Here is a 12,650-nt window from a genome sequence, read left to right as displayed (position 1 = left end):
CCCTGAGAATTTCTATAGCAATATACAAGACTGTAAATTTAAATCTACCAGATCGACATTTCAGTGACCACAAGTCATAACTTTCTCACATGAGAACAAGGAAAGGTAAATATGTAAACTACAGCTTGGAGATGGGAGACTGGACAGTGTGTGTGTGGGGGGGGGCACAAATGGAGTTGCCTCTGAATAAGGTATTCAGCATATGTGTATTTGTATCCAGCATATGTGTATTTCTATTCAGCATATGTGTATTTGTATTCAGCATATGTGTATTTGTATCCAGCATATGTGTATTTGAAATCAGCATATGTGTATTTGTAATCAGCATATGTGTATTTGTATTCAGCATGTGTGTATTTGTATTCAGCATGTGTGTTTTTGTATTCAGCATATGTGTATTTGTATTCAGCATATGTGTATTTGTATTCAGCATATGTGTAGGTTATTTGTATTCAGCATATGTGTATTTCAAAAAGCATATAATATTTTTTTACATACCTGATCTGCCCGTCTCTCTGGTAAAATGTTTGAACATCTTTTATTCTCCCATTTACCATTCTTGGATAACTCTTGAAACTTTGCACACGATTATTCGTTGAACCTGACAAGACATGAATCAATGAAGAAAAAAAAACTATGAGTTAATTAATTTGTTGGTGATCAGTTATTTTGCTTTATATCGAAATAAGGGGAATTAATTACTTACTTAGACTTAGGCCCTCCCGCGCCCTTCGGCGTATTGGGCGGCAGGCTGTCTCCACAATGATCTGTCACTCTGAGGTCTCCCATGAAGGTGTGGCGAAGTTACACGAGGACGTCCCTGTTTGCGCTTTCCTCGTATTGGCCTCCATGTCATCGCAACTCTTGGTTTTGTCGGAGAACATGTCCCGCAACCCTCATGCGACGCTCTGTCGCAACCTCACTAAGTGTTCGACTCCCAGTTCAGCATAGGATTTCCCTGTTTGAGACCCGATCTGTGTAACTGACTTCAAAAATCCGTCTCAGTCATTTTTGTTGAGCCACATTTAGTCTTTTCTCAATTTTGACAGATGACTTCCATATATAAATGCTACTAAATGAAAGATGTATGTATGGATTTAATCCCCTTATTACGTTTGGACACATTTTGTCTCCCACTTCCCATTCTCGGATCAAGTTGAAATTTTGCATAATTATTCAAAGTCAATGACAATACACGAATCAATCCAAAAATTAACGAATTTATTTAAACATTTAATACTAATTAAATAATTTTTTGTTATGGATTAGAATTAGAAAGGGAGCTAAACCCTTTAATTTTCAGATGAATGGCAGTAATTAGCGGTTCTTGCCCTTAGATACGCTTTTGTTTTTAAAAAGTTTTTTTTTGTACTATTGCTTGTTTTTATCTAGCACAACAGCATCCAATTTCTAGTCTCTTCTGCCTATTTCTCATGTTTGTTAGCATCGGCGATCTTTAAAGTCATCGACACTGTTTAATTAGGATATTTATTTCAGAGTTTCTCCCTGTCTTCATTTTACTTATTTTGTAAGTTTTTCTTTAGGTTCCATCATTTCTTTATATCGCTTTGTTTTGTTTGTTTACCCCTCCTACTAAATTTTGAGGGTTAAATGTATCCTGGATCTTAGACATCAAATTGAAACAAAGAGAAGATAACCGCGATTGAATGTGATTAACTTCACGTAGGGAAAAATCCTTAACTGTCAGTTGAAGGAATGGTCTCGGTTGTACACTGTAACAACGTTCCTCATTGTGTTGGTGTCATTGTGACATATGACCTCGATGACATCTTGGATGCTGTAAACATAGATCTGTGTAGAGAGAAACTTACTATTGTTAAAGTACCATTGAGTTTATTTCAAAAATAAAAGAAAATACATTGCACTGTATCTACATCCACAATATAATCATTTCTGTTTTCGATTGTGATATTTCTAAACCAAAATGGTCTATGTTTATTTCTAGGTTCTTGCCAAGGTTTAATTCTAGGTATATCGCAATTTCCCTGCTTGTTGGACCGTATTTAATGACTAGTAGTCTGGGATGGAGCCAGGTTGAATGAAGTTATTAACTGGACACGGAACTATCCTAATATATTAGAAACTGGGGACAACCATCAAAGTCTGAAAATGAGTTTCTAGGGAACAAAGAGACTAAACTCTTCTTCCTGCTTCTACTGAAGGTAGACTAGTAAGATACTTTCTATTTAGCCTGTCTGTTTTTATGTACAGAAACGTAAACCAGTTTTATATCACATATTTTGTGTGTATTTTGCTTGTTTATCTATCAAACAAATCTACAAAGAAGACGGAGTTATTTATTTATTTATTTTTATCCTTGCAGACCACTGTAGACTAGAGTCTCGATTTCAGCAGTAACAGTGGGTTAGAGAGAGTAACTTTGAATTACCCACTGTGGATTAGAAAGTCTTACTTGGAATAACCCACTATGGATTAGAAAGTCTTACTTTGTACAACCCACTGTGGATTAGAAAGTCTTACTTTGAACAACCCACTGTGGATTAAAAAGTCTTACTTGGAATAACCCACTGTGGATTAGAAAGTCTTACTTTGTACAACCCACTGTGGATTACCTTGAACAACCCACTGTGGATTAGAGTCTTAATTATGATTAAATCTTAGAGTTACTTGGAACATGGAAGTAGTCCTAAAGGTCTGATCAACAGTGAGACTTGGACCTGGAAAAAATATAAAGGAAAAGAAAAGTCGTTAGCAAGAATGTTAAAGAAAGACAGGATTTATGATGAAGGTCCTGTGAGTAGATGCAGCATTAAGTTAGTTACTGATAGCGTACTGATGGTTATTATAGATTTTCTACTTAAACCAGGTAATACGTTCAATACTTATAGTCTACAGCATCTATCATGCAATACTTGCTCTATACAATACTCGCTCTATACAGTGTCAAAAAACAAAGAAACATTTTTGCATGATTGACAAAGAAAGATAGTGTTTCATGTGTTTTGTACCTTTAATGTTCAATCCAATTTAAAGTAAATTTGCTTATTTAAAAAGAAGTTTTTAAAAAAGCTTAAAATAGGAGAGATATGACAATTTTGCGTAGAGCAACGCTTTGGCCGATGTATTTTGTTTTATTCAATGCTGAACATTATTGATATAGATGTTTTTGTTTTGTTCAATGATGAACATTATTGATATAGATGTTTTTGTTTTATTCAATGATGAACATTATTGATATAGATGTTTTTGTTTTGTTCAATGCTGAACATTATTGATATAGATGTTTTTGTTTTATTCAATGCTGAACATTATTGATATAGATGTTTTTGTTTTATTCAATGCTGAACATTATTGATATAGATGTTTTTGTTTTGTTCAATGCTGAACATTATTGCTATAGATGTTTTTGTTTTATTCAATGCTGAACATTATAGCTATAGATGTTTTTGTTTTATTCAATGCTGAACATTATTGATATAGATGTTTTTGTTTTATTCAATGCTGAACATTATTGATATAGATGTTTTTGTTTTATTCAATGCTGAACATTATTGATATAGATGTTTTTGTTTTATTCAATGATGAACATTATTGATATAGATGTTTTTGTTTTATTCAATGATGAACATTATTGATATAGATGTTTTTGTTTTATTCAATGCTGAACATTATTGATATAGATGTTTTTGTTTTGTTCAATGCTGAACATTATTGCTATAGATGTTTTTGTTTTATTCAATGATGAACATTATTGATATAGATGTATTTGTTTTGTTCAATGATGAACATTATTGCTATAGATGTTTTTGTTTTATTCAATGCTGAACATTATTGATATAGATGTTTTTGTTTTATTCAATGATGAACATTATTGCTATAGATGTTTTTATTTTATTCAATGATGAACATTATTGCTATAGATGTTTTTGTTTTATTCAATGATGAACATTATTGATATAGATGTTTTTGTTTTATTCAATGATGAACATTATAGCTATAGATGTTTTTGTTTTATTCAATGCTGAACATTATTGATATAGATGTTTTTGTTTTATTCAATGCTGAACATTATTGATATAGATGTTTTTGTTTTATTCAATGCTGAACATTATTGATATAGATGTTTTTGTTTTATTCAATGATGAACATTATTGATATAGATGTTTTTGTTTTATTCAATGATGAACATTATTGATATAGATGTTTTTGTTTTATTCAATGATGAACATTATTGATATAGATGTTTTTGTTTTATTCAATGCTGAACATTATTGATATAGATGTTTTTGTTTTATTCAATGCTGAACATTATTGATATAGATGTTTTTGTTTTGTTCAATGCTGAACATTATTGATAGAGATGTTTTTGTTTTGTAAGACACTGGAAAACTTGGATGAAAGTATAAATGTGTGTGTGTGTTTGGAAGGTATTTGAAAACATGGTTTCATCAATAAATCAATTAATTATCTATCTATCTATCTGTCTATCTATCTATCTATCTATCTATCTATCTATCTATCTATCTATCTATCTATCTATCTATCTATCTATCTATATATCTATCTATCTATCTATCTATCTATCTTAATTTTTATCTGTGTATATGTGTGTCTATGTACCTATTCTTTTCATTACTATATTTTTAGGAATACTTTTTATTTTAAATTATTTTTAGAATTTCAAAACTCAAACTGTGAAATGCAACGGTTTAAATAAAATAAATGTTATTCTTATTACCCTTCTTATCCTGTTCTAGACATAAACATCTCAAAGCCATACAAAGCCTGACGGACAAAAGAAAGGAAATCCTCTGATTTTGCATTTCGTTGGGATCAGTTGCTAACACCTCCTTCTTTGACACATTCTATTGTATACCTCCCCCCCCCCACTCTCTGATTCCCTGAAAATCAAAACATGAAACTTTTTTTCTACCTTCGTTCCGATTTGCATTTTCTCTTCAGCCTCTAAATTCAGGGGCTTTACTTAAAAAAAGATTTTCTAAGAGATTTTGTACTAATCCTTTCTCTTGTTTTGCTGCACAAGTCAGACTTAACAAATGGTGAGTACTTTATGTTAAACATTTGACCAGGGTAAACCAGAGCATTACTGATTGTCAGGACTTAGATCATTTATTGAATAGATTTTTAAATGTCTATGTAGTAAAATGTACTTTTAAATGCAATGTGTGTGTGCGTTAAAATAAATTATGTTCTGTTTTGCTAGATAATTATACCTGTCCCGAAAATCTGCCTAAAAGACACACCATACATAGTCAGTTGTGCATACATTAATAAACGAGGTGTGTGATGATTTAAAAAATAAAATATGAATTTAATACATTGATTTTTATACAATAATAGGGAAATTAATAATGTGAATGATAGGAAATTACAAATACATATGAAGATATTAAAGCATAAGTCTAGTCCAAGTAACTAATATTAAATAGTATTAATAAAGTAAGCACCTTATATTCTGTTGCTTGATAACATTTACGTCAGCAGCATTTCAGTTTCACGACTCATGACAAAGATTCATCTCTGTAACAGGGACTGGTCAAACTGTCTATAAACATCACAGCTTGATAGCAGCATAGAAGAATCTTCCGATCAAGGGAATAAAGACAACGATGGTGACAACAATACCAGAAGCCCACAGTTTGTCCCACAGTATCAAGATGTAACGCCAACACTGAAACCATATAGAAATAAATAACAAAGATTCTAACGTCTGATCTAAAACTACACATACGAACGAATCAGAATAAAGAATATCGTTACAATCTAAGATAAAACTCACCCTAAACATGGATCCAAGAGTCCTACCAACAATATATCCAAGGCAATCGCCAGGACTGTCCAGTGACGTAAAGCAAAGGAAACAATCAGGACCACAGAAAGCACAGCTTGTTTATCAAGTCCAAGATGGCAATAAGGCACAGCACAATGAAAGAAGAAATGTGACGTCACATCAAATGATGATAAAACGACAAGGGAAAAAAATTGCTACACAAAAAAAATGACACAAATGACGTCATCGTCTATAGAAGAAACTCTATGTTGACTTTAAACTCTGTAATGACTTCAAACTCTATGTTGACTTTAAACTCTGTAGTGACTTCAAACTCTATAATGACTTTAAACTCTGTAGTGACTTCAAACTCTGTGATGACTTCAGACTGTTCCGTGTATTTGCATGTCCATTGGCTACGTCTGCTGCGCGGACGCCATAGCAAATAAGACCAAGAGTTAAGTAAAAGCAAAGAAGTTCGTTAAAACTTTTTTTAATGACTCTAGCATTGAGTGTAGATGTCATAACGCATACTGAAAACTACAAAATTGTATACAATTAGTCAAGAGATACTTTCTTTTGGTTTTACAATTAGCGCCATCTAGCGTCACTCATTCCTTAAATTTGTTGTGTTTTGTCATTCATCACGTCTGACCTGTATGTGTGTAGGGGGTTTGAATTCTTCTAGTATGTACTTCAGGAGCAGGGAGGCTCTGCAATAAATTAGAACCTCGAGTGCGCGAGATTTAGACTGCCAGCAATTTGAAGATAGTTTGGGTCAACTTTGTCTATACGACCTCTGTCAATTCAAATTGCCTTTTTAAATGATGTCAATGTTCTTATACCTTATCAAAAATGCGTCTATTGTTCATGATATATGTTTTCAATTATTTAACAGAAGATGAATGTTATATTCTAATTCGATATACAAATGCATGTATCAGTTTTACTTTCACCAACCATACAGGTGAAACTTTCTTGCACCCCCCTCCCCACCGTTCTTAGTGATGGATTGGTGCAGACCTTATCAAAGCCAAATGTCACTCGATCGTGCCAGCACATAAAGTAGATGGCAGACGATGCGACTCGGACATTCATGTTTTACACGAGTTTTATCACAGATCGAAAGACCACGTGCGGCCCTACGTCTGCTTTCATTGCATCAATCTGTCTCTCTGTGGCATTTTACGTCTCGTGAGACGATCTTTTCCCTTTGCAACTTCTTGTGTGACTAAAGAGGCCAATCCTTGATACACAGCTGCGATCACAGGTTGGGCATATAAAATCACCAGGCGCCATTGCATTTTCACCCTTCTTTCTGCTTCTGTTGTGTATGACATCTGCAATCTGTGACCCTTCCGTTATGCTCTCTCTCCATGTGGATCTGTCCAGTGCCACCTCTTCCCAGTTGCCAGTGTCGATTTTGAAGAGCTTCATGTCGCGTTTGCATACATCCGTATAACGTAAAAGTGGGCGACCAGCGGCTCTCCTGCCTTCAATTAGATCGCCATACAGGATGTCCTGTGGAAGTCGACCTACTGGCATTCTACGAACGTGGCCAAGCCAGCCAAGGCGTCTGCTGCTGATAACAGAGCGGATGTCCTGGCATCCTGCTCTATGTAGCACTTCCTCATTTGTTATCTTATCTTGCCACCTTATTTTAAAGATCCGCCTTAGGCATCGGAGGTGGAAGACATTCAGCTTTTTTTCCTGCCATGAGTAGGTTGACCATGTTTCACTTCCGTACAGCAAGGTGCTCAACACACAGGTCCGGTAGACTAGGGCTTTAGTACTGCTAGTCAGCAATATGTTGTCCCAGACTCTTTTCTGCAACCGTGACATGGTGGCCATTGCCTTGGCTATCCTGTTGTTTATGTCTTTATCCGGTAGAGTGTTGTTGGATATGATGGAGCCAAGGTAACAAAAGTGATCAACAATTTCTAGTGGTTGGCCATTAATGCTTACTTGAGGTGCAGTGTTTGTGTTTTGGACAAGTATCTTAGTCTTGCTTTGACTGATGTTTAAGCCGAACTTCTGGCAAGCAGCAGATAGTTTGTCAACCATGGACTGTAGCTGAATATCAGAATCAGCCACAATAGCTGCATCATCAGCATACAGGAGTTCCCTGACGAGTAGCTTCCTAACCTTGGTTTTTGCCCGCAGCCTTGATACATTAAATAGTTTTCCAGAGGATCTTGTATGGAGAAACACACCTTCGTTTATGTCGCTGTACGCATAATGCAGTAGACAGGAGAAGAATATGCCAAACAGAGTAGGTGCGAGCACACATCCCTGCTTGACACCACTGCAAACCTCAAAAGGTGCTGATTGGGCTCCATTGAATTTGACAGTACATTTAGTTTCCTCGTGAAAACATTCAATTAACTTCAGTAGTTTGGGAGGGCAACCTATTTTCCTCAGGAGTTTGAAAAGGCCACTTCTGCTGACCATGTCAAAAGCTTTAGTCAGATCGACAAAAACAATGTAAAGGGGTCTGTCTCTCTCTCTAAATTTCTCCTGCAGTAGTCGTAGAGAAGATATCATGTCTATAGTGGACCTACCACTCCTGAATCCACACTGAGACTCTGGGTAGACTCTAGAAGCTATCACTTGCAGCCTGGATAGTGCCACTCTAGCAAAGATCTTGCCCACTATACTGAGGAGAGAGATACCCCTATAGTTGTTGCAATCACTCCGATCCCCTTTGTTCTTGTATATTGTGACTATAGTCAATCATTGCATCAATCACAGAACACATAACAAAAGAATTTGAAAGGATTATCCTAGGTCTGCATCTTTATATAAGAGTGTGTTGCACTGAGTTAAGCATACTGACTGATATGGTTCCAAAAGTATTCAAACGAAATTGTGCAAATTATGTGAAGTCACATACGAAATTCTGAAAATATCATAGTAGCTAGAGTTTACTTCAAAGTAGAAAAGACAATTGATATGAACTGAAAGAAGAATACTGAACTATAGAATTGAATAGACTTTAACTCCAGGAATTACATAGACCTTTCGTTTTATTACACAACAAGCTATAGAAAAAAATACTTTATAAAAACAAAGCTTATTTAACGGAAAGAACCGCTAATTGTTGCCATTTATCTGAAATTTACAGGGTTTAGCTTCCTTTCTGCTATATAAAACAAAATTAATTAACTAGTACTAAATGATAAACTAACTGGTTAATTTTTTGATTAATTCATGTATTATCAAAGACTATGAATAATTATGCAAAATTTCAACCTTATCCGAGAATGGTAAGTGTCAAAACGTAATTATTGATGAAAATACATGCTTACATCAACATCTCTCAGCAGCATTTATTCCTCTTATTTTAATATCAAACAAGATAATTAATCACCAACAATTAATTTTACTAAATGTTTTGTTGTTGTTGTTTTGTTTTATTGATTCATGTCTTGTCAGGTTTATTGAATAATTGTGCAAAGTTTAAACTTGATCCGAGAATGGGAAATGGGAGAAAAAACATGTTTAAATTTTTTACCAGACAGACAGATAGATAGACAGACAGACAGAGTGAGTCGATAGACAGACATACAGAGTGAGTCGATAGACAGACAGACAGACAGAGTGAGTAGATAGACAGACAGACAGAGTGTGTAGATAGACAGACAGACAGAGTGAGTAGATAGACAGACAGACAGAGTGAGTAGATAGACAGACAGACAGAGTGAGTAGATAGACAGACAGACAGAGTGAGTAGATAGACAGACAGACAGATAGATAGACAGACAGACAGAGTGAGTAGATAGACAGACAGACAGAGTGAGTAGACAGACAGACAGAGTGAGTAGACAGATAGACAGATAGATAGACAGACAGACAGAGTGAGTAGACAGATAGACAGATAGATAGACAGACAGACAGAGTGAGTAGACAGATAGACAGACAGACAGACAGACAGAGTGAGTAGATAGACAGACAGACAGACAGACAGACAGAGTGAGTAGACAGATAGACAGATAGATAGACAGACAGACAGAGTGAGTAGACAGATAGACAGACAGACAGACAGACAGACAGAGTGAGTCGATATAAAAACAACGGTGAGCTCGACTCTTTGTCGTACAAACTAACACCCGCAGATGCCTGCAGTCTGACTCGCTGAAGTTTCAGGTTTGAGTCACTGGTCTGCGTCTCTGGGTTCACTCACTGGTCAAAGTCTATGTTCTGAGTCGCTGGTCTGTATTACTGATGTGAGTTGCTAGTCTGAGTCACTACTGGAAAGTAAGTGGCCTGAAATTTTACCCCTTGATTCGTCACATCTGGTTGGAATAATTGTTTCATAATATTTGAAACAATAAGACTAGTGATAGGAGTCCCAGAGGATGGTAGCCAAGGGTTATATTGAGTTAAAGGCAGACAAAGTCTTATTAAGTCTGAGTTAACCATAGCTCCCATAACTATCAGCCAGATTCTTTTAACGAACTCTTTTATAGCCCAATGTCTTCTCTGTGCTGTTGTACGTTCTTCCTACGTTTAATTCAATCAGTTTAACTCCAGACGCAATCGTTTCTTTTATGGTTTGGGTAGAATGATTATGTCAAAATGATGTGGAGATTGTAATAATAAACTACAATAGAACCCTTGCTAAAAATCGTCTGCTATTGATCTATTAGAGGTCAAAGGTTACCTTGAGATTTAGACCTAGGAAACAAGAAACCTCTCAAGTGACAGGGTGCTTAATTCCTTCTGTCACAGTTTGTTTATCAAGATTTTTGTCATGTCATTCAAGAAGCATTATGGAAAGCCTGAACACTGACCTGGTACGTCGCAACTTGTGGCCAGTTGAGACCAATAGCTCGTTGCCACGCCACAGGTCTGATGCACTCACTCTAGCAGACACAGCGGTTCTTATGGCTTAAAGGAAGTTACATTACAGGAGACAAAGTAGACCCCATCGTTAAACCTTTTATTATTTAATACAGCGTATAATTAAAATAAGATTACAAAGCGAGTTTGTGTTATCACACAAACTCAGAGGCGGCTCCCATAGGATCCGCCAATTGGCAAGGAATATGTAGTCTACAATTTTTTCATTACGTAAAGTAGGGTTAGGGTTAGGCCTGAATTTAAAAGAATAAATTGGCATTACTTTTAACTTTAAAACAAACTGAATAACTTATAATCTAATAATGAGACTTTAGACCTTTTGGCAAAAAAACTAAATGTTTTATACATACATATCAGAAGCACGATTTTAGATTATCTTTTGATATTGTTGTTTTAAAAACTGAACAGCCTATAATGAGATTTCTGCCTATAGCGCATTTATTTATTTTCAATATCTTTTCATTTTTTTAAATCTGATTTAGACAGGTGACATATAGAAAGACAAAGCTAATAGAGGTCTTACATCATAAGAGGGCCGTTGAAAAAAACGATAATTAGAAATTTTGTATTATAGGGTTTGGGGACATCCACATAGCTCCATGTGTACTAGGAAGGCTTGCCACTGCACAGACTACTCTATTAAATTATGGAAAATAACGAAAAAAAAAGTTCCCTGTGTACATGGAAGGTACGCCACTGCACAATCTATTTTACAATACAATTTTAAAACATTTTTCCTTTCCGTGCAGCATTAACAACAAAAATCATTCCACTGCCCAACTTTCCACTGCCTTCCACTCTAAGTCTAAAAGATGTAGATCTAGCAGTAGAAGATGGATTGATGAATAGAGATGATTAATAACACAAAAAAACAACCCTTTCGTAACTATCTCATCTCTTACTATACACATTTGATCTTAAAATGACTAGATCTAGACTGATATATTCAGGATTATGTCTAGTATTGGTAATAGTGTACATTATGCTGTTCGCCTTTGGTTCTTGATATGATACTACCGTATACTTAATAAATCTGCACCACTATGCAGTCAGAAGATAAACTATTGCTTTAATAATTTATAGAATTTTTCTCAAAATATTAATACATTTATATCTAAATCTAGATCTTGATTCTATTTAGATTGTCAAGTGTGTAATGAGGATATGTCAAGACTGCGCGATATAAAAATAGTCAAGTTTTTTTTGTAACTTACAATTAAAGAGAAGTTTGTATCAAAAATCTTTTTTATAACAACATTTAAATAAGTATTTCATTCAATGAGCTAGTTAATAAATTGGAAAATACATGTTAAAATGATCCAATGATACATTTTTCATTGTGTCCCGACAGGCAAATTTTTCGTAGCAATGCGCAAAGCTATGAGTGAAGATTAAGTTATTAACTACTGTTGTTTTTTTTTGGTTTTTTTTTTAACTTAACTCCCCTGAAGTTTTTCACGTAAAAGTCGTGTATTTATTTTTAAATCTGCTTGCATGGTGAATTTTAAAAATTAAGTGGCTCATTTTCGAAAACAGAAAAGTGGCTGTTGCATCAAAATTTTGAAAGATCTAAAATATCATAATGTCCTATTTTCATTTTCTTTTTTAATTTCTGAGATCCAAACGGGACGGACGGACAAACAGACCACACAAAACTGATAGCGACTATTCCCTTTCAGGGGCCGCTAAAATGATTAATGATATATGAATTTTTAAAAATGTGATTGAGACAAGATAATTTTTAAAAGCATTTTAGATAGAGCTAGAGTAACTCTTTAAATTAGAAGAGCATGCTCTAACTTCCTGGAACTGGCACAGAGCTCTAGATAATGGACACTAAACAAGAGCAGTCAACTTAACTCACTGGTCACATCTCTGATGGTGACAAAGTGTAGAGTGCCTAGGGCGTGAGTAGGAAATCAAATCGAGCACTCATCTTCATGGAGGTATAAAAAGGGCGACTTTTTTTTTTGTTCTTTTCGGTGTTTCTTTTCAAAGGAATCGCTTGACCGCA

The sequence above is a fragment of the Biomphalaria glabrata genome, chromosome 1 (genome assembly GCF_947242115.1).
Source record: "Biomphalaria glabrata chromosome 1, xgBioGlab47.1, whole genome shotgun sequence".
NCBI classification, from domain to species: Eukaryota; Metazoa; Mollusca; class Gastropoda; family Planorbidae; genus Biomphalaria; species Biomphalaria glabrata.
The sequence above is the reverse complement of the archived record's forward strand: the minus strand, read 5'-3'. Positions refer to the sequence as shown.